Here is a 23,973-nt window from a genome sequence, read left to right on the forward strand (position 1 = left end):
TTTTGTGGCTCCATACAAATTTTAGGATTGTTTTTCCTATTTCTGTGAAAAATGCGATTATAATTTTGATAGGGGTTGCATTGAATCTGTAGATCATTTTGTAGCTCACTTTTCTTTGGGATTGAATAAAGCTAGTCAAGAAACAGAGGAGTGGAATTGGATAAAGCTAGTCAAGAAATGGCTAGAGAGACATCTCCCAAAGTAGTTCCACTGCTATCCACATTTGTTCTAGGGAAGAAAATGCCAGGATCCTGAGATTATCTCATCTGCTTAAAATTCTTCCTGGGTTAGAATGTGAGAGAAGAGAAATTTGGCCAGTTGTCCCATGTCCTTCTTTGCCCACAGCAACAATAACAATAATAAACAAATGTTTATTATAGGGATTGTGATAACATTTATCTGAAATATCTCTTTTACTCTCCCACATGTTGTAAAGGAGTTACTATTTTTACCCCATACAGTCAAAGAAACTGAGTCTTAAAGGGAGGTTAAGTATCTTACACTTGGTAACATAGCTGCTAAATGCTGAGGCTAAGATATGAATTCATGTACTGCTGAATCCAGAGGTTGCATGCTTAATCCCTGCACAGCACCACTTTTCAATAGACCCTCCTCCTCCATTTTTTAAATTCCAGGTCTCATGTGCTTTATTTGGTTCATCTGCAGAAATGGAACAGAGAGAGCTAGAATGGGCTGTTCATTTCTGAAGTTGCCTTAGCAGCCATGTGGAATCAATATGTCCTGCAGGAGGGTATCTCTCAATCTATAGATCTTAGAGGGGAGGGGCTAGTCCACTAGCAGTCTTGGACACAACAGACTTTGAGAATGGGAGTAGAGTATAGCCCATCCCAGGTCTCATCAATGCACCTCAGTTTCTACACATGAGAGAGAAATCATTAACAGCCAGTCCATTTAACTAGATAAGGGGTAGGTAGAGATTGGAGACCGAAAAGGCATGCTTGTTATGTTATCCTTCTTAGCTTTGCCTGGGTCTAGATCAGCTATCCCTGGATAGTTTTTGATTAGTCCTAGAAAACAGTCAACATCACAACATTGTAAATCAACTATATACTCCAATAAAAAAATGAATATAAAAAAATAAGGAGTACCTATAAATTGTGGGGTTTGTTTTTTTTTTAAGTGTCTCTGAACTGTTGGCAACTTGGATGAACTTGGAAAGTTTTGTTTGTTTTGGTTTTTTTATTGGGGTATAGTTGTTTTTCAACGTTGTTACTTTCTACTGTACAGCGAAATGAAGTAGAGTTCCCTGTGCTATACGGCACGTTGTTATTAGTTATCTATTTTATACATATTAGTGTATATATGTCAATCGCAGTCTCCCAATCCATCCCATCCCCCAACGTTCCCCCCTTGGTGTCCATCCGTTTGTTCTCCACATCTGTGTCTCTATTTCTGCCTTGCAAACTGGTTGATCTGTACCATTTCTCTAGATTCCAAATATATACGTTAATATACGATATTTGTTTTTCTCTTTCTGACTTACTTCACTCTGAATAACAGACTCCAGGTCCATCCACACCTCTACAAATGACCCAATTTTGTTCCTTTTTATGTCTGAGTAATGTCCCATTGTATATATGTACCACATCTTCTTTATCCATTCACCTGTCGATGGACATTTAGGTTGCTTCCATGGCTATTGTAAATAGTGCTGCAGTGAATATTGGGGTGCATGTGTCTTTTTGAATCATGGTTTTCTCTGGGTATATGCCCAGGAATGGGATGGCTGGGTCATATAGTAATTCTACTTTTAGTTTTTTAAGGAACCTCCATACTGTTCTCCATGGTGGCTGTATCAATTTACATTCCCACCAGCAGTGCAAGAGGATTCCCATTTCTCCACACCCTCTGCAACATTTATTATTTGTAGATTTTCGGATGATGTGCATTCAAAAAAAAAAACCAAGTAAATGGGAAATTGAGTTATTTAATGAGATTTTAAAATTACGGGGCTTTACATTAGCATTCAACCTATATAGTATTGAATCCTTGCCAGAAAATAGCAGGTAATAATTTTACTTTTGTTTATGGAGTTCTTGCTCCAAGATCACTGCCCTGCATATATCACCAGAGAACCCTTTCTAAAGAATGTTAGCTCTCATTTGCTTAAAAGCCTTTCATGCCTTCTGATATTTTTTATTTAAAAGTAGCATTTTATTATATGTAAATTATCCTTTAAATTTATTTATTTATTCATAATTTTAATTTTAAAAAAATCTTTATTGGAGTATAATTGCTTTACAGTATTGTGTTAGTTTCTGCTGTATAACAAGTGAATCAGCTATACATACAGATATATCCCCGTATCCCCTTCCTCTTGTGTCCCCCTCCCACCCTCCCAATCCTACCCCTCTAGGTGGTCACAAAGCACCAAGCTGATCTCCCTGTGCTATGCGGCTGCTTCCCACTAGCTATCTATTTTATGTTTGGTAGTGTATATATGTCCATGCCACTCTCTCACTTTGCCCAGCTTACCCTTCCCCCTTCCCCTTGTCTTTCTGGTGGGCAGGACCACATCTGGTGGTGTGTTTTGGGGTGTCTGTGAACTTATGATTTTAGGCAGCCTCTCTGCCAATGGGTGGGGTTGTGTTCCTCTCTTGCTAGTTGTTTGTCAAGGGGTGTCCATTCCTGGACCTTGCTGGTCGTTGAGTGGAGCTGGGTTTTTGCATTGAGACGGAGATCTCTGGGAGAGTTCTCACTGATTAATATTACATGTATGGGGCCAGGAGTTCTCTGGTGGTCCAATGTCCTGAACTCGGCTGTCCCACCTCAGAGGCTCAGGCCTGATACCTGGCCGGAGCACCAATACCCTGTCAGCCACACAGCCAGGTACGTGGGGAGTTTCTTGCCTTTTGGGAAGTCTGAGGTCTTCTGCCAGCGTTCAGTAGGTGTTCTGTAGGAGTTGTTCCACATGTAGATGTATTTTTGATGTATTTGTGGGAGGAAGGTGATCTCCACGTCTTTTTCCTCCGCATTCTTGAAGCTCCTCCTCCATGCCTTCTGATTTTAGATAAAACTCTTTGCCAAGGCTCACAAAGCCTTCCTCTCACTGGTCCTGTACACAGCTCCATACTGTGTATCATGTATTACTACTTGCAAATTCCAAAACATGACTTACTCTCTCAACCCTTATGGCCTGCCTTCCATACTGATCCTTCTGCCCCCAAAGTGGTCCCTCAATTGTTCACCTGGTCAGTTCCATTCAACTCAACCTAAAATGTCGATTTGCATCTCCTTTCTCTGGGTCACTTCTCCAAATCATCTTACCCAGACTGAATGAAAAGTATGGGCTAGTGTTCTCACCATTGACTACAGCCCAGCAGGTGGTCAAGAGCTCAATTCTGCAGTCACACAGCAGGGTTTAAGCTGTCCTTTAGCCACTTAATAGCTGAGTCCACTTAAAGTATTTGTTGACCTCCCTATACCTCAGTTTCCTCATCTATAAGATGGATGTTAATAGTACCACACTCAAAGATTACTATAAAGATTAAGTGGAACAATATAAGTAAAAAACTTAGCACAGCACCCAAATCATTCTAAGTTCTCCATAGATGTTAGCTAATAGTCACCAGTTAGTAACACTCCAGTGTTTTGGCATATTTACTGTCATACCTCGCACTAAACTGTGAGCAAGTTGAGGTCGGGAGCCAATCTTTTGTTTCTGTGTTCCCTTGTGCTTTGCACATAGTAGGTGCTTCATAAATATCTGTTAAATGAGTGAAAATTAAAGATCATAAAGCTGATCGATGAATGAAAAAGATGCTCATGCTTAAATATACCAATTATTTAATTATTGTGTTAAATATGTCTAGGGTTCTTTAAAATTCTCCAAAGGAGGGTTCACCTCTTTCAAGTTTGACTTGTTACACTGAGCAGAGATCACATCCATAACATGGAAGTATGAGAGAGTGGCCTCTTTATTAAAACAGTATAAATTCATCTGAAGCTGAAGAGAACAGCTTCAGGATTAGAGCTTCTAGGTAAAAAGAAATCACTGTAAACCTGGTCCTCAATTCTTTCACCCTCTTTTCTGCTCCATGTGAGATTGTTTATGCTGTCACCAACCAGCATGTAAGGCCTCCAAAAAAAATTCTACTGCCTCTTGTAAACCCTACCTTAGATATGGACTGAAATCTCCTTCTTGGCACACTCTCACAGTCGTTGTCCAAAACTACAAAGAACGTAAAAATAACCAAGTTTCTCAAGTACAGGTTTATGATGGCAAGACTAAGAAGTCCTAATGTCCTGGTACCCTTTCACCACCCCATAGAAACTATGGTCGATTGGTTCACTTGTTCAATATCCGCTCTCATTTCCGTCTACACTGCAGAAGTTAGAAAGATACAAGCGAAATTCCCCAAATGCTTTTGCAGCTGGGTTGCAAATGGGAAATAGGTTCTCCAGTCACTAGCACTGAATTTAGTGGGGAGAAGGTGGAGAGAGAGGGAATGGTTTGGGCAGTGTCTATTTTGTCAGCAAGGCTAAAGTTCTCTCAGGCACATGTGGCCCTCCTCAGCCCTAGACCACAGCTGGAGTACTGTGGTCCTAGAGCCGGCACTGGGGCCAGTGGTGATCTAGGTCCCTGGCTGTCTTATGGCAGCAAAGGCAGCTACTACTTGGGTGTGTTATTTCTACAAAATTGTATTGAAAATCATTACTAGGAGGCCCAGTCTGGAGCCCACTCGCTCTAGCCCAACCACAATTTTGTAAAAACCTAAGTCCTGGTATTAAATTCTTTTCTGCTTAAAATAGCTAGAATAATACTGATACAATCCCCTTGGAATCCTTTTCTTGCAGCTTTGTTGTTGCCGTGGTCATTTTATTCTCTATCCAACACCTTCTCCTGGCTCCCCATCCTTCTTCCTCCAACCCTACCCATCCTGTACTAGACACTGATTTAATAATGTTGCCTTTCTCAATATGGGAGTTAGAGTCCAGGGCCATACCTCTTGCTTCTCAATTCCCTCAAGGTTATAAACCACCCCACTCAGTTTGCTTTCCAGCCCAAAGATTCCGTTTCTCATTAGGAAGGACACTGCTCTTTACGAATGATTTACAGACAGTCACTGAGCCCCAGTGAATAACTGAGCCCAGTGAGGGCTTTTGCATCTACTCACTTTGGGAAAAACATCCCCCTTTTTCCCAGTGTCAAATAGTCCCACCAACTACAAATCCCGCAAAGAAGAATACCCCAAGAACACAAACCTGAAGAATTTCCCAAGAACACAAACTCAGTAACAGATAATGAGAATTAGCACACATAAAACTGCAGGATGGACATAGGAATAGAGCCTCAGCTTTCACAGTTTACAATGAGTTTACTCATAAACACTAAAAACAAGGGCCTTTTGCTTCCTCTTTACGTTCCACTCCTCTCACTCCCTTCTTAAAAGATGAGGTTCACCCTCTTATGCTGAAATCACATTTTGATCTTATTAAACAGTTACACAACCAGGTTGTGAGCACTTTGACATCAAGAACTGCCTTACGCATCTTTCCATCCTCAGCACCTAGCACTGGGCCTGGCCCAAGTTACCATGTGCATTCTAGCAACAATTCTGTGACATCAACTGGATGTCTTACAACTCAATTATATTCTTTTTTAATTGAAATATAGTGGATACAACTCAATTATATTCTGACATTAGGTACCAGAGTTATTACAGACCTCACATGTTAAGGTCTCAGTCCCATAAGACTGTCCCCACTTCAGAGGCCAGCCACAAGTCTTTGGTGTCCCCAGACTACTTGCACTTCTTCCCAGATGGCTACAAATTTGAGGGTTGTTACAATACCCTTTAAGTTTCATAATTCAGTAGAATGACTTACAGAACTCACTGAAAGCACTACACTTACAACTACCATTTTATTATAAAAGTTATAACTTAAGAACAACTAAATGGAAGAGGTGAACAGGACAAGGCCTGGGGAAGAGAGATCCAGAGCTTCCATCCCTGTGGACTAAAGGGTGTGCCATCCTCCTGGTACATTGATTGATATGTTCATAAGCTTGGAAGCTCTCTGAGCCTCATTTTTCAGAGTTTTTATTGAGGTTTCACTAGATGGACATGAGTGATTAAATCACTGGTCACATGTTTGAATTGAATCTTCAGTCCCCCTTCTCTCCATGGAGGTTGGCAGGGGGGCAGTGCTGAAAATTCCAACCCTGTAATAATGAGCTTGGTCTTTCTAGCATGGTTAGCCCCTCCCTGGAAACTATGTAGAGCCCCACCATGAATCACCTTATTAGCAGAAACTCAGGTACGGTGGGAAGGGGCTTGTAAGGAATTAAAACAGACACTCCTATCAGGAAAATTCCAAGAGTTTTTGAAGCTCTGTGCCAGGAAGCAGGGACAAAGACTGGATATATGCTTTATTATATCACAACATCTGAGACGCATTTGTCAAATTGAGTTCCGTTGGCTACCTCCAGCTTCCTGTTAGCCACTTTGTAAAAATTAAATGCCAGGGTCTTCAATTCTAGGATCAAAATTCTCCCACTGGAAGTAATGATCTTTAAGCTCTTCCCTGACTATTCATTTAAAACACAGCTTAAATAATTCCCAGTTAAAACCTTGAATTTGTCTCTTTTAACTACAGATGATAGGAAATGAATTCCACCACCCCAGATGGGCATTTGGGGCTTTAGTATATTAACTATTAACATTTTTATATCACCTTTGAAGTTGCTATTGTGGGGTATCAGATACTCTTATGGCCCAGAGTCTAGGTGAATATACTTCCCTGCCAGCCAGAGTAAATATCAAGCGTGTTGAGTTTTATCAAAGTGTGCACTCAGTAGAATAAGACATTGCCTTGTGCACTGAAGCAGTTTTAACTACAAAAATGGAATAAGAGGTTAGAGATGTATAGTTACTATGCTTCAGGGCTTATATTACTTTGATTAGAAGAAATAAAAGCTACAGGAAAGATTTACTTAGGTATGGAAGGAAAATATTAGCTACATAGATTAGATAAGTAGGTAGATAGGTGGGTAGATAGATAGATGATTTACACTTATATATACACATATATGGGCACATATAAATGCATGTATTTGAATATACAGGGAGTCAGTGAGCTTTTTTCTGCAAAGGGGTAAATAGTAAATATTTTAGGCTTTAAAGGCCACGTGGTCTCTGTCACAATAACTCAACTCTGCCATTATAGGAAAGCATCTATAGACATTACATAAAGGAATGGCTGTGGCTGTGTTCTAATAAAATTTTATGAACACTGAAAGTTGAGTGTTATGTAATTTTCATGTCACAAAATAATATTCTTTGTTTGATTTTTTTCAACTATTTAAAAATGTAAAAACATTTTTTGCTCTCAGACCATACAAAAGTAAGCAGTGGCCATAGGCTGCTGGCCCTTGTTGTAGACAACAAAGGTTAATCTAGTGATGATATCTCTTTTCTCAGGTCGCATGATCCGAGTGAAACTGCATCACCTTGGGACTCTAACAGGTGAGTTATTTGAATTCCACTGGATGTTAAAAGAAATCCTCATAAATAATATTATCCCTCGATCTCTCTAGCCCACTCTCACACGCTGCTCCCCTCTCTCCCTCCTCTATCTCTATCTCATTCTTGAAAGACAACATGGGTTTAATGGCACATGTGCCCCAGATACTTCCAACATTGATTGTTCATGCTATTAATATCAAGGTAACATAGCTGGTGACAGCTTCTTTCATTGATTCATAATTCATGTCCCTGTTAAACGGTATCTGATCCAATGAGTTATACATATTTCACTCTGAATATGCTAATGTTGTCAGTTGATATCAAAAGAAAAACCACAACTTAGTTCTTTCTTTACTGAGGAATTAAGGGAGAAAATGCCTCTGTTGTGGGTGCGTAGGAAATCCCAAGGCCTGGAAAATACCTCTGACTCTGAAAGATCAAATCCTGTTCAAGTTGAAATCAAACTGCCTCTTAGAGATTCTGCCCAAGTCAATGGTGGTTGTCCTATGGCAACATGGCAGTATTTCTTATGTGCTAGCTTCACAGAGTTTCAAGAGATAGCTTTCCTTTACAAATATATTTCAGGAAGTGGTTGTATTTTTTAAAGCAATTTTAAAAACTCTGTTTAAGTGAATAGGTTCATCAATCAGAAAGCCCAAAGGAAGGTGGCGAACAAAAGGGCAAAGTTTTTTTTCATTGTTATTAAAGCAGAGAAATAATATCTGAGGCCTGAGGCTCAATTTGTGAAGAGCATGAACCACGGGACTCCTGTTCAAGGTAGGCAGCTGCTGAGACACTTCAAAAGATCATCTTTATTGCAGAACAATTGCCTGACCCAGTTTCCTGGTCAGCAACATGCTTTTGTAGAAACTTCAGGAACTGATGAAAAAGCTCAGCCAAGTTAGCATGTGTACTTTCATCTGGGGCTATCGGGAGGAGAAATATGGAAAGGTTTCCAGGTCCCTTGGATTTAACACTTGCAGGTGTAGTGACACAGAAGCAAAGAATAAAACAAAAGATATGAGCATGTTTTAAAAGGCAGTATCTGACTTCTTGGCAAATGTGCTTGATATTAGGATTTGTAGAACAGAGAGGTCTTTCTGTATTCATAGTCTTTTGCCTATCAAAATATTTTGATATCATAATAAAATCCTACTGTAAAGTACACTTGGACCATTGACTAAGGATTCACTGCCTTGATATAGAAAGATATTCTTCCACCCAGTCTTGTGTCTCATTGCAAAGCAACAACCTTAGTGCATAAGCATCTAAACAATATTTTATTTGGAATTCCAACATGCATCATAAAACTAACATAAAGAGAAACAATGTATGTTTTAATGATTTCGAAAGGGAAAACACATTTCCACAAATGGCTCTAAGTTAAGTTCCATTCATTGAGTGCTGGAAAATATGACATCTTTCAGCAAAAATCTCTTCAGCTTTTTATTTTAAGCATCTATATACTTATATTTATCAGTAAAAAGAATCTTTCAAAAGAGCTATTCAATTTTAGAATCTCCTTATCCAGTTTTTTCGTTCTTTAGGGTAATTTTGGAAAGTTTCATCTTAATTCATTTTTAGCCTTACTTGTTGTATTAGTTTCCTAGGGCTGCTATAAAAAAGTACCAAAACCAAAGTGACTGAAAACAACAGAAATCTATAGTCTCACAGTCCTAGAGGCTAGAAATCTGAAATCAAACGGTCCACAGAGCCAAACTCTCTCTGGTGGTTCTAGGGGAGAATCCTCCCTTGTGTCCTCCAGCTTCTAGTATTTTCCAGTAATCCTTGGTGTTTCTTGATTTATAGATAGATCACTATAGTCACATGGCTGTCTTTCTCCCTGTGTTTCTTTACATGGTCTTACCTCTGTGCACATCTGTCTCTGTGGCCAAATTTCCCCTTCTTTAAGGACACTGGTCATGTCGGATTCACCTTAATGACCTCATTTTAACTTGATTACCTTGGTAAACACCCTGCTTCCAAATAAGGTCACATTGTGAGATACAGAGGCTTAGGGCTTCAACACATCTTTTGGAGGGGGACACAATCAACCCATGATATATTTATTGTTATGTATTTAATATAGTAATAACATTTTTGTTGTTTATATATAGAGTGCGGCTACAGAAATTCAACAGCAACAAAGAAAGTGACACTTAGTGATCCCTAAGTCATTTCCAGTTGCCTTAGGCCTTCACAGCTTGGAATGTCTGCCCACAAATGTAGCTTGGTCCAGCCCATCCCAGGCAAACTTCAGGACAGAAGCAGGTCTGGATCTCTTTCTGGAAGGACTTTTCCTGAAGTTCCTAATAAAATATCTGGGCACTTATTCTGACCCTCTGTTAGAATTCACTTCTAGGCCCTCCAGGTCCCAACAGCCATAGTGATTCTACAAATGAGCTAGCACCAATGGAGCAGAGAAGTCCAGATTGCAATTACTCTACAACTCCTCTGATGACACATCACTCCTGGCTGGCACTGTGGCATTGGGAGACGATACGGCTCACTGACCTATTAAGCCTTCGGCATTTGAGTGTTTGGAAAATTTTGTTTCAAACAGATAAATGTTAGAGCCTAAAGCAGTGGCTCAAATTGAATCATCTGCTAAGATCTAAGATCTAAACAATCCTGGTTGCTGGTCCTCACTCCTATGGGTGTAACTGAATCAGGTTTCTGTGCAGTCAGAGCACCAGCATTTTTAAAGCTTCCCATGCATTCCTAGTGTACAGCCAAAGGTGAGAACAGATGATATAGCTTAGCGCTCCTCAGACATTAACGTATCTAGGAATTATGAAAATGCGGATTCCGATTCCACAGGTCTGGGGTGGGGCTCGAGATTCTGCTTTTCTAACAGGCTCTCAAGGGACGGTGGTCCACTGACCACACTTTAGCAGCCAGGATCTAGAGAGCTAATTCTCAAAGGGGATGCACGATGGAGTAACCAGCAGAGCTATATAAAAAATACCGATGCCTGGGTTTTACCTCCAGTGTTTCTGATTGAATTGGTCAGGAGTGCTGGCAGCATCAGGGCTTTTAAAAGCTTCACATGTGATTCTGAAGTGCAGCCCAGGTTGAGAACCACTGCTGTTGAGAAAAGGCAGAAACAGTCTTGTTTCCACAAATCTAACAACGTGGGCAAGTGGGCTGCACTGGGCATCATCTTCAGTGGTGACTACTGAGTCTGACTTTGGAGTTTGTGCAGCATCAAAACAAAGGCTGCCCAAGGAACCAGGTACATGTGCATCACAGATTTTTAAGGACAGGTGGTAGGGGATCAGCAGGCAGAAGTGAGAAAGCAGACATGGCCAGTTCTGGGGGATGGTGTTCAAAGAGGTTAATTAAATCTTTTTTCATGTCAGTCAGCCGAGGCATTTCTTAATTCAGCCTGAGAGCTGAAACAAGCTTTTGTAACAGCCATCAGAACTGTTGGAGCAGACCCTGATCCAGAGTGAGGAAGGCTAAATATCCCACTTCCCCACCACCAGGAGGGCATGGCCATATATCCAGTATTAGTTTCTGCAGGTTGTCCCAGAATCTGATGTGCGTTGGCATTTTAGCACTCTCAGTGTGTCTGAGTTTGAACAAAAAATGGCCACTCTAGTCAAATGGTAACCTGTGTGTTATAGGTTAAATCATGTCCCCCAGAATTCATGTGTTGAAGCCTTTACCCCCAGTACCCCAAAATGTGACTGTATTGGAGAGAGGGCCTTTACAGAAGTTAAAATGAGGCTGTCAGACTAATCCAGTCTGACTGGTATCTATATAAGGGGACATTTGGACACACTAAGAAGTACAAGAAATGTACAGGCACAGAAGAAAGACATGAAAACACATTTTAAACCTCTGCTTGAGTCACATCCACTAACATCCCATCGGTCAAAGCAGTCCACAAGGTCAAGCTCAAAGTCACAGGTGGGTATATATACTCTACCCACCACTAAGCCATGGTAACGGCATGAATGTACCATTCTATTTAAAGGGAAGTGAAGAATTAGATTAATTTTTTGATCTACCACACTAGGTTCCATCAGTGAATTTTTAGCATTCGAGTGGCCATGGAATTGGTCTTAATAAATGAACTTTAGACTAGGGTCTTACCATCAATCATATCTAGAATACTTGTCTCTGACAGTTTTCTGTGAAGCAGTCACTTCTCATTGCTGAGCCTCAGTTTCTTTAAAACTTAGGAGTCCGTTAACTCGATTGGCAGTTACAACACAGCATCCGCTTGTTTGTTTGTTTTATTAGCTGCACATATTTTAAAGGATTTTATGTTAAAATCCAGTTACTCCTAACAAATTGGAGAATCTGACTACAGTGAACATCAAAGCAACAATCACCAGAAGTAGAGTTGCATCTGCCCCTTTAGATGTCAGCCCTCTCCTGACGCCACGGTTCCCACCAGGCAGCTTCTCTCGTTAAGAATATGTGCTTGTCTCCTACTGGTATTTGAGTTTAGACCCCTCACTCTAGAGTATCCAGCTACAACATTCTGAGGTTTAGAAAGGATAACTCCCAATACGGACTCATTCCCAATATCGCTCTTCACATAGTCGCTGTGTTTGTCAGTGTTTGGGGACAATTTCTAACCAGAACTTTTGCCCTGCACATAAGAATCTATTCTTCACCCTCTTTATTCACAATCAGAAGGGAATGCCTTCTGGTCACAAATGCTCCAGGTTTCCATGTTCTCTTAAGGTTTGAAAGTGATGTGGTGCTTAAGCTAACTTGTTCTGGGGATGGTTACGAGCTCACCCTGAAGAGAAAGAAACACAGGGAGAAAAGCAGGTTGAAGAAAGAATCGCTCTTTCTTTCTTTCTTTGACCCATTTGAACCCTGACTATGACCCTTATGTGAGGGTACCCTTCCGGGAGCTAGAAATAACATTTTCAAAATCGTTTTGTGGTGAAATATATTCATAGATTTGTATCTCATTTAATCTTTTGTAATGTCTGACCTTGTTAATTTGTTACTCTTAGGAAATCATGTTTTTACTGGACTCAGACTTAGAGGTAGAAGCTCGCAGCAGGTACAGCCTCTGTCTCTCGGCAGTCTGTTCCTGGCATTTTCCTTTGGCCTCTTTCATTCCCTTGGCCAAAAGTGTATCATATTCTGCTGGCTCGTCCTTAGTTTGCTTAGTACGCAGTTTCTTCAGAGCGATACACTGATGTTTGTGTCACAGGAAACGTGGAGTAACAGGACACTGAATCCTGAGCACTTTGGTCCTGGGTTTCTTACCTTCTTTGTTCAAGGGCTTCCTTACAATACACTAGTAGGCATCATCTCCAGAGAGATTGAAAATTTGCAATTCTGATAGTTCTTTTGGGCCCCAGGTGACAAGCTTCAGTAGTATTAGTTCAGGAATATCCTTCTCCCTTTTTTTAAAAAAATAATAACGAAGTTGAGAACACTCAGACTGGCATCTACAATGAAACCTTGAACAGATTTGTGCTCCTTTCTCCAGTTCTCCTTGGTCTATAACAGGAATGCCCCTTACCCAGTGGCAGGCAGACACAGTCGTTTACTGTGCGTCGTCATCCCATTTTATATATGAAAAACAGAAGCAGAAAGAGAGATTCATTCCATAAATATTAGGTGCAAGATTTGAAACTATGTCTCCGCTGCCCCAGACCATGCTTCTTCCCCTACGTGAAACAGCTGTCTTTAGATAAATATGTAGGGCTGGAACTAAGGTCTAAAACTCTGTTAAAACACTTCCCCAAATTCACACAGCTACAAAATAGCAAAGCTAGGATTTGAAACCAGTCTTTCTGACCCTAGGTCCTAAATTCTTAAGCACTTGGATGACTAGGATTTCTAAATCTTCTCATGTAGTTGGGTATCAATCTGGAGCTTAAATATATCCTGGGAAGGGGATTACATAAATTTATAACTATTGAGGAAAGTAAAGGAAGGATTATTGATCTTCCCAATTAAAATGAATCCTGTTGGCATACATGGCTCCCAGTATGCAGGTATAGATTAGGCAAAGAACCAGGAGTCTCTGTGATCAGTTCAGCCTGTGTGTGGGCACGGAGGGCCTGGTACTCTGATAGAGACTGGGATACTGAGCTTAGGAGAAACATCTGGGTCTGATACCTGGTGAGTGGACACAGGCAAGTCATCCCAATGCAGTGGAGTAGAGGGTTCAGGGTCCAGTAAGATCAGAAACCAAGAATTAGAGTGAAAATAAAGCAAAAGTGATGACAGTAACCAAAGTTGGAGAGAATTATCTCTGTACTGTTTTGTGAACATTGTGTCTCCTACTTTGTGGGTGAAGAAATTGGGGTTGAGAAAATTTAGACACCTCGCCCAGTGCCAGAGTCAGAACGTGGCTGAACCAAGATTCAAACCCCAAAATGCCTGGCTCCTCAAGTAGCAAGATGAGGGCAAGGAGCTTTCAGGAGCAGTAGGGTTCAGGTTCATCTGGGCTATTAGGAAATTTACCAACACTCAGTGAAAGCAGAGGGCCAGTTGCCCTCAGCATGGCCTTAAGAGGAAGTGCTCAAAAGCCAGCATCCCACAACAGGCACATTCTGAGAGAGGAGAGAACGCTTGTTTTTAAATAAAGCCATTTAACCTTGTGATGTGAAGACAGGAGAACAAAGCAATAGATTCTTTACTATCTTGGGGGAAATGCTCAAATAAACTATTCAGGCAAAGGGAAGAAGGAAGAAAGGAAGGGAGAGAGGGGAAAAGGGAGGAAGAGAGGAAAGGAGGGAGCAGAAGAGAAAGAAGTGAGGGAGGTGAAAGGGAGAATGAAAGGGGAGAAATGAAGGCAGAAAGGAAGAGATGGAAGGAGAGAGAAAAGAAAGGATAGAGGAATAAAGGAATTAAAGGAAAAAAGAGACTTTTAAAAGACTTGGAATCTACCACAAATTAGAGCTCTCAGCAGTGAATCTATAGATAGCTGTCACTGAAGGTTATTTTTAGATAATGAAATTAAATACACCTTTGTATCTTCTGTGCCCCTGTAGATCATGAGTTCTGGAGATCATGGTCTACAATACATATGCAATCTTGTTAATTCTCCAAGGACTTAGAACAATACTGTGCATACTGTGGCTGTTGAATAAATAAAAGGTTGACATTGATTGATAGTCTCTTCCCTAAAGGAAATTGATCTCCAATTCAAATCTCCAACATAACACTGAGCAAGGTTAATCTTCATATCCCCACAGATGGAGACTAATGGGATAGGCCTAAGTAGGCAGAAGTGCATCAGGAAACCAAATTGGGAAATGATAGCTATTGTCACCCAGGGAATTGCCAAAAGTGAATGTCACTCATGGCCCCCAGCTCCAACGTCTGAACATTTTTTATTCCCCAGAGATATCAACAGACTGGTGAAAGAACACTTATACAAATGAAACACGCATATAAATAAAGTTTTAATAAATTCTTGAAAACTGACTTTAGCAAGTTGGTCACGAACAACTCTTAGTTATTTGCTTTTGAAAAATGGTAGCTGCTAAAATGTTGAAGGTGAGTGAAGGACAGTTCCTCCTCTTCATTCTTAAACCGAATCTCAGATGAAACGCTGCCATATACACAGACAAGTATTTTAAAAACATACCTCAGCAAAGTGGCCCAGGACTTTGTAAACAAACATCCATTAGCAAGCTGACACTAAGTAGTTCATGCAATGGGCCCAGTAAATTTAAAGAAGTCCTAACTTTTGTCCTTTCAGGTGCTCCTCAATACCTTAGCCAGTCCACATATCTTAAATACCATTCATTTCACCAATGAGAGCCCATTTCTAATATCCAGTGGCCAGTTTCTCCAGTAAGAATCTATGTCAAGTATTCACTATGCTGGTTTACAAAACTACGGGTGTGGATAAGCGATAAGGATAAAAAACATGCCTTTAATAGTTACCTCTGAAGTGTGGCCTTTGTTATTTAATGTTAGATAACCACCCAGGAAATGTGAATTCCTATTTATAACAACTGCCCCTTGGGTAGAAAAGTCAGCACACACATTTATATTATACTAGCGTTGTGTTGAGTATCTTAAAGTATATAACAAACAACATAACATAAATGATAAACCATATTTAAATATTTTCCTTTTCTCTTTAAAAACAATGATTTTAATAATTGGCAAATGAAGTACCTTCCAATATAGACCCTAAATATATTCAATATTCTCTTCTTGAATGTGAGAGAATATAAAAGCAAAATTGCCTATTATTTATATAAACACAAGAAAACCCAGCCACTCCCAGATAATTTCATACCCTGCAATATGACCAATATCCTATTCTGAGCAGGAACTTTTTTTTTTTTTTTTTTGCTATACGTGGGCCTCTCAGTGTTGTGGAGTCTCCCGTTGCGGAGCACAGGCTCTGGACGCTCAGGCTCAGCGGCCATGGCTCACGGGCCCAGCCGCTCCGCGGCATGTGGGATCTTCCCGGACCGGAGCACGAACCCGTGTCCCCTGCATCGGCAGGCGGACTCTCAACCACTGCGCCACCAGGGAAGCCCTTGAGCAGCAACTTTTATGCTTGCCTTTTCAGCTGAGAAAGCACACATCAGCTGGAGTCACTCTGCTTCCTAGTTTCTAGGTGTTTGGCTCAAACCCTGATTCCAAAGGCAACTCTGTTGTCCCACGTAAGACTGCAGTAAATACCAGGAGACGTTCAGTCTGAGGTCCCCTCAGGCTCTGGCAGGTACAAGAAGCTCCATGCCCGGACTCAGTGTAGTTCAGCTCCCAATATGTCCCAAACATTTTTCTCAGCATCTTGACCCTAATATGGAAATTAGCTCCTTTCAACTGATTTTCAGAATATGCACACCTGCACTCTCCCTCCCTCACTCATTCACTCCCTTATTCAGTGTCTTTACTAAAGGTTTGGCAAAGTTGAGGGCTTTATACCTCAAAATACAAAAATTTTAAATTTAACAGAAAACTACTTATTTTGGCTATTCTTCCACAGAGACTGAGGTCCCACATCTGGTTGCTTACTCGTCCCTGCCACAGTGGCATTATTGGTTTCATGACATAGTAGTTACATTATTTGGTAGAGCAGGGTTAATTACTTTCCTTCAAAGTCTCTCTTCCCTCACCCCCCGTGCTTTCAAATTTTGCACCACTGGGTGATTTGATTTTCAGAATTGGGAGGAGCAACAAACGGCATTATAGTCACCATAATGGCCATTTTAAAGCCGTATTATGTGTAAGAAAGAAATATCAGGAGCACTCAGATCATAGGACAATTATCTAGAAATTTACTTTATTACTTTTTTGGCCGCGTTGGGTCTTTGTTGCTGCACACGGGCTTTCTCTAGTTGCAGCTAGAGGGGGCTACTCTTCGTTGCGGTGCGCGGGCTTCTCATTGCAGAGCATGGGCTCTAGACAGGTGGGCTTCAGTAGTTGTGGTGCGCGGGCTCTAGAGCGCAGGCTCAGTAGCTGTGGCGCACTGGCTTAGTTGCTCGGTGGCGTGTGGGATCTTCCTGGACCAGGGCTCGAACCCGTGTCCCCTGCATTGGCAGGTGGATTCTTAACCACTGTGCCACCAGGGAAGACCTTTTTTTTCTTTTTCTTTTGGCTAGAAATTTCTAATACAACTTTTCTAACTTTCATTCTGTGAATCATTAACACAAGAACTGTTAGCCAGCAAGGGTCATTTCTCCATTCTTCTCTGCTCATGGAACCATACATTATTATGTTTCCCACATCTAGTTTTATGATATATAACCTTGCTTTAGTTTTCTACAGAAGAAAATATTGTTTTATTTCCTACATGAACGAGATCTTACTCTCCCAGAGACAACTTTTCTCATTCTATTTGACTCTCTGAAGATGAAACTCTCTGAAGATGAAAAACTGACCCTTTGAGATTATAAACATAATCCACGGATATGTTTATATTCCCCCTGAGGTCTGAATTGTAAGGTGATAGAGAAAGAGGCTGACGTATTTACTCCGGATAAACTTCTCATGTTTGTTCCCTTTATTGTTATAAAAAGATAAATCTGGGGCTTCCCTGGTGGTGCAGTGGTTGAGAGCCCGCCTGCCAGTGCAGGGGACGTGGGTTTGTGCCCTGGTCCGGGAAGATCCCACATGCCGCGGAGCGGCTGGGCCCGTGAGCCATGGCCGCTGAGCCTGCGCGTCTGGAGCCTGTGCTCCACAACGGAGAGGCCCCAACAGTGAGAGACTCGCGTACCGCAAAAAAAAAAAAAGATAAATCGGGGCTCTATTTGCCTATTCAAATGCAAGTTAGGGAAACGTGGGCCCCAGTGTCTTCTGATGCCTGAGTATGTGGAGATCAGAGAGCTTGAACTAAGGTAGCATGGGCAGGTATGTTTGCTTCCAGAGCAGTCCTGTCCAGGTGCCTGCGACAAGTTTGGGGCATGTGGGCTGCCAAGAACTGCACTTTTGTCCATGTAGAAATATATGTTTTGTGAAGGATAAGCAGCAGTGAAATAGCAAATCCATATGAGCAGTACTTCTCAGACTTTAATGTGGAAAGGAATTACCTGAGCTCTTACTAAGATACAGTTTCTGACTCAGCATGTCTAGGGTGGGGCTGAGATTCTTTCTAACCAGGTCTCCGGCAGTGTCAATGCTACTGGTCCAAGTAGCAAGATGTAAGAGGGACTTCCCTGGTGGTGCAGTGGTTAGGAATCCGCCTGCCAGTGCAGGGGGCACGGGTTCGAGCCCTGGTCCAGGAAGCTCCCACAGGCCGCAGAGCAGCTAAGCCCATGCACCACAACTACCGCGCCCGTGCTCTAGAGCCCGTGAACCACAACTAGTGAGACCATGTGCCACAGCTACTGAAGCCCACGTGCCTAGAGCCCGTGCTCCGCAGCAAGAGAAGCCACTGCCATGAGAAGCCCACATACCGAAACGAAGAGTAGCCCTAGCTCTGCACAACTAGAGAAAGTCTGTGCGCAGCAACAAAGACCCAATGCAGCCAAAATTAAATAAATTCAAAAAAAAAAAGATGTTAGAGACAGTGAAGTCCTCATACGAGCTCCAGAGGACATTCTAAATACAAGATTTGAATTTTATTTCAGTGGTACTAAGGACCTCATAAGTATATATTCTTTTAAATGTCTGAATAAAGTCATACTATTTTAAATTTCCTTTTTGTGGAAGTATTGGGCTGGCCAAAAAGTTCGTTCAGGTTTTGCTGTACGATGTTACAGAAAAACCTGAACGAACTTTTTGGCCAACCCAATAACTAGCATACATAATAAGTGAGTAGATTATGCTTCATGGGTTTTTCACAAAGCCATTTAACCACCATCCAGACCAAGAAAGAGAATATTACCAGCATCCCAGAAGCCTCCCCACACCCGTGTGTAAATCACTATTTTCCCCGTCCTCCTTCTCAAACCAACCTTACTCTTACAAGCAGAGATTAGTTTTATCTGCTATAAACTTTACATAAACAAAATCGTGCAGTAAGTACTCTTTTGTTTCTAACTTTATTCACCCTTATTTTTGTGATATTCATCTACATTATTATATGTAGTTAGTTGTTTCTCATTCCTCTCTACCAGAGTCAACAAACTTTTTCTTTAAAGAGCCAGATAGTAAATATTTTCAGCTTTGGCTGCCATATGGGCTCTGGTAAAGCTACTCCACGCTGCTGCTGTAGCATGAAAGCAGCCCCAGATGATACACAGACGAATAGACCTGGCTCTGTTCCAATTAAACTTTATTTTCAAAAGGAAGCATAGGTCAGATTTGGCCTGTGGGTCATAGTTTACTGACCCCTGCTCTATTGCAGTCCATTGTAAGTATTTATTACAATTTATCTCTCCATTTTCTTCTTGACGAGTATACTAGTTTTCTATTGCTGCTATAATAAATTATCACAAATTTAGCAGCTTAAAACAATACAAATTTATTATCTCCCCGTTCTGTAGGCCAGAAGTCCAGGTGGGCTCAACTAGTTCCTTTCTTCCAGGTCCTATAAGGCTGAAATCAAAGTGTTGGCTGGCCTGGGATCTTATCCAGAGGCTCTGGGAAAGAAATTGCTTCCTACTCATTCTGGTGGTTGATAAAGATTGTCCCTTGTCATTGTAGGACTGAGGTCCCTGTTTCCTGGCTGGCTGTCAACTGGAAGCTTCCTTTAGTTCTTCCAGGTCACTCTTTAGTCCTTGCACATGGCCCCCTCAATCTCAGAGCCAGCAACAACACATCAAATCCTTCTCACACTTGGAATATCTCTTCTAGAAGCTGCATTGTTTTACGTTCCACATTTAAATGTACAGTTTTCCTCAGCTGATTTAGGATATGGTATAAGGGAGTGCTGAAGAATCATTCTTTTTTCCATGTGGCTATCCAATGACCCAGCAGTATTTAGTGATAGTACTGCCCTTTCTCCACTGCTCTGTGGTGTCAAATTGTCATCAGTCAGTGGCCATGTATATGTGAGTTTATGTTTGGACCACTCGTTCCATTGATCTGGTTCTCTATCCTTACACTGCGAATGACTGTAGCTTTATTACAAGTGATATGATAGTGTAAGTCTTTGCATTTTGTTCTTCAAGATCATGAGTCTGACTGAGTTTGATCTGAGACTGATTTTGATTGGCATGTGCTACCTGGTAGGGAGTTTGTAAGGGTGGCCTCCATCTGCCTCTAACCACTGAAACTACCAATGCTTACTGTAAAGAACTAGTATTCACTGTATGAATTACTTGGCCATGGTGAGTTTCCTGTGCATTGCTGGGTAATTTTGTACTTTATCCTAAAGGCAAAAGGACGCAGTAAAACAACTTAAGCGAGCAGTTAAGAGTTTTTATTGCTTTTTAATAAAGAAGTTAGATGAGACCATGAGTTTCATGGTTAAATCTTGTTTTAAACAAATATAATAACAATCGTAAAGAAGATGGGTGGTGAATCTGGAGTTTATTGAAGTGGTCAGAGCTAGAGATGACAGGGCCCTGAGATAGGCCTGTGACAATGGTTGTATAGAGAAATGGTAGATGTGAGAAAGATTTAATGGATGCTACTTGGAGATCAGTTACATCTAGGGTGTTGACTCCATTGATAAGGGACATAATACCTAGCAGCTACTGACAAAGGATTCTGGAGAAATTATGTATAAGGATAATGGGTTGAGTATTGAGCATGTTGAGATTAAGTTGCCTGCAACCTATCTAAATGGAAACATTTATCAGAGAGAAATAGGGGCTGGTGCTTGGCAGAGAAATCAAAGCTGGAAATAGATTTGGGGGAGTTTTCTGTATTTAGATGGTAATTGGAGCCATGATTGAATCAGACCATCCAGAGAATGTGTACAAAACAAGAATAGAAGAGTATTATGGATAGAATCTTGGTGATTGCACCATCTATAAGGCATACTAAAAAAGGGAAGGGGGGAATGATTTGTTGTAAAGATAGGAAGAGAATCGGGAACAAATAATAATGTTAGATCTACCTCATGTTACAACTAACTCTTCAATCACAGAATTATTTCCATCTCAAAATAATAGAGACACAGATGTAGAGAACAAACCTATGGACACCAAGGGGAGAAAGCGGGGGTTAGGGGTGGTGGTGGTGGGATGAACTGGGAGATTGGGATTGACATATATACAGTAATGTGTATAAAATAGATAACTAATAAGAACCTGCTGTATAAAAAATAAATGAAATTCAAAAAAATATATATATATTGCACAGAAAAATATTGATCTTATCTTTGTCCTTTTCTGTAAGAATCCATCAAAATAGTGTTTTCTATAGTTGAAGCATTAACTATAATGTTAATCAAATTATATGACTATATCAGAGATTAAACTGAGGAAGTCATTCATAAATAATAATTTTCATGATGCAGCGGGGTAGCCTCATTTTAATTAAAAACAAGTAATGACAGAGAAGTGGAAGGGAAAAAGTCTCAGCTGGAATCAAGTGCTTAGGATTACAAAGAATAAAGGAAATTTTCCTTGGAGCATGGAGATGGTTACGGTGAGGTGATTAAAATGGGAGGAATTTGGTGTGTCCCTATCTTCAATCCAGGGTTCTGTCTGCATGCACTGGTTAGACATTGGATATGTCCAGCTTCTGATGATGAGGTTGGGAGCTCCTAGTCATCTCTCCGAAGTTCCTAGCAGGGCCCATACAATGAGATACCTGAGATGTGGTAATAGTGAAAAACAAGGCATGCTGGGATAGGAAAGCCACTCTCCCAGGCCAGCTGTCCTCAACCTGTGAAGAGTCTGTTGCCCTCGGGGCTCTTGAACACAACAACCAAAGGCCATCGGTTCACAGGTTCCATGTTCATTTCATCCAGTAAAGGAGCTGCTTCATCCACAGGGCAGGAAAACAATATAAAATTAGAGGAGGGAATCAAATCAATAGTCAGTCCAGCAGGAGACAGTGTGTGTTCTCATTTGAGCTGTTAGCAGGTGCACTGGGTGAATACAGAGAAGTTGATAAATGGCTGATTCGATAGACTGGTAGCAAACACATGCTTTGCCAGAGATGACTTTTTAAGTCACCATACATCAAACAGACAGTGTCAGCCTTTGAGGATAAACCTGTGAAGCCTTGTTGTGCTCTTTGAACTACCTCTGAGACCGGAGACTGAAAAGGGGCTTGAGTATTCCTCTGAATCCACTGGGAGGATTGAAAGCTTCAAAGAGGAGAGCCATCATATCCAAGGGGAAATATACTGATTGAAGGAACCAGTGTGAAATAGTCTTTAATAATTACCAGAAAGCTGGAATCGACTAGTGTTTTGCTGAGCTATATTTTATCTTTATTGGATTAACTGTGACACAGTAGGTTATGTCAAAGGGAATCTGCATGAATATTAAAAGTAAATGTGGTGTGAATAATAGATAACTTACATTAGATGCACCAGCATGCAGTAATTTTTATTCACCTACATAATTAGATTAAAACAAATCTGCTGAATAAAATACATTGTCTTGCTATAATCTGGTTTGAAAACATCCAAAAGTTATGGCCATAAGGATGTTTGCTGGTATTTTACATATAAATACATAATTCACCCTAAGAAATGTTTTCCAAAAGGTTCCTGGTAGTTAGTTACAAGAGTAGGTGATTGTGAACATCAATATTCTTACTGGTCTAGTAAGAAATGCCCTTAAGGTCAAATTAAGACTCCTACAATGTTGATACCAGAATAAAACAACCAACATGCAAGTTTTATGTTCACCTCTGGGAAATGAGCTGTATTTCTCTTTTGGGCTGGGAAAACTGGCATTAAGATTTTTCTGGTAGATCTCAATCCTCCTGGTCTTCACACTGGTATCTTCTCATCTCCCACCCTCACCTGCCCAGATGCTGCTTGCCATTGCTGAAGAAATTCAGCTAGAATCTGTTGTAACAGGAGGTGGGTTACAACACTATCTAATTCCACCCAACTATGGATGCTGGGGACTCCCTCATCCACCTCTCTCTGCTCCTTGAGGCTTCTGAATATCCTGGGCTATTGAAAAAGAGAGTGTCCATGTGGGGACGTTTGAATGTGGCTCAGCAAAGTCTATGGGAGGCATGGGCATCACTTCTGCGGGATGATGCACAGGTAATATGCTGGCAGATACAGGCAGAAGGCCCTCCCTAGAGGGCCATGTGGCTCATCAGGCAGGTGACAAGTGCGGTTTACTCTCATGTTGATGAATGGGCTGCCAGTCCTAGCTGGTTCCTTACAGCTCTGTGGTACTGGCAAGAGATGATGTTGGGCTCTTTCTGCTGATGCTGCTTTCTCAGGTGCCACTTCCCTCCCTCATCCAGCTCCTCTTCCCCTTTCTCAGTCCAGCGCACCTTGGCTAAGGTGGCCACAGTCCCTGATTTGCCTGGGTCGTGTCCCGACTTGCTCATTTGGTGCAAGCATAATGAATAATAATGCCCCTTTTCATTCTCAACAGTGACCCATTTGGACATTAAGTTATGTGGTCACCCTAGTCTCGTCCAGTCTTGCTCGGGAGGTCATTGTCTGAGTCCCCCAGTCTTCTCTTGCAATCTGTTGTTACAGCACAAACTTGATTCCTTGCCTCCTTCAGGGCATTGTGCTTGGCTTCTTAAAAGCCTCTTTTTATCTCCACAAAATCAGCTCTTGCAAACAAAAAGTTTGGCTGTGCAAGTAGGTTTCTGGGGCTGGCTCCACAGGCTTATTTTGAAGTCCAAGATGGAACATTAACTGCTTTGTTTCCTCTTTATATTCCTGCCACTCTAATTCTCCTTGAGGCAGTGTAGATGGCTGATGACTGAAAGTGTCATATACAGAAAAGTCCAGAAAAGAAACCCCAAGGGTTTATATGAAAAGTTATTTTCTCACCATCCTCCCACTTCCAAGTCCCCAGTTGCAACTTGCAATCTCGAGATATTCTTGTCACACCTTCTGTGCCTGGTGTAAGTTTTGTGGAAAAGATAATAATCGCTATTAATTATTGAGTATGTACTAGCATCCAGCACACAGGTGCATGCACTTGCAACAATCCCCTAAGGAGGTTATTATTATCATTATCCCATTTAACAGAGAAGTTAA

At 41.2% G+C, this 23,973-nt stretch overlaps 1 pseudogene; it reads right to left on the reverse strand.

Annotated features, from left to right (window-relative positions):
• Positions 1 to 12,468: 12,468 nt before the first annotated feature.
• On the reverse strand, positions 12,469 to 23,306 carry LOC114884463 (annotated as a pseudogene).
• Between the last annotated feature and the right edge of the window lie 667 nt (positions 23,307 to 23,973).

The sequence above is a fragment of the Monodon monoceros genome, unplaced genomic scaffold (genome assembly GCF_005190385.1).
Source record: "Monodon monoceros isolate NGI ecotype Baffin Bay Population unplaced genomic scaffold, NGI_Narwhal_1 Super_Scaffold_5, whole genome shotgun sequence".
In the NCBI taxonomy this organism is placed as follows: Eukaryota; Metazoa; Chordata; class Mammalia; order Artiodactyla; family Monodontidae; genus Monodon; species Monodon monoceros.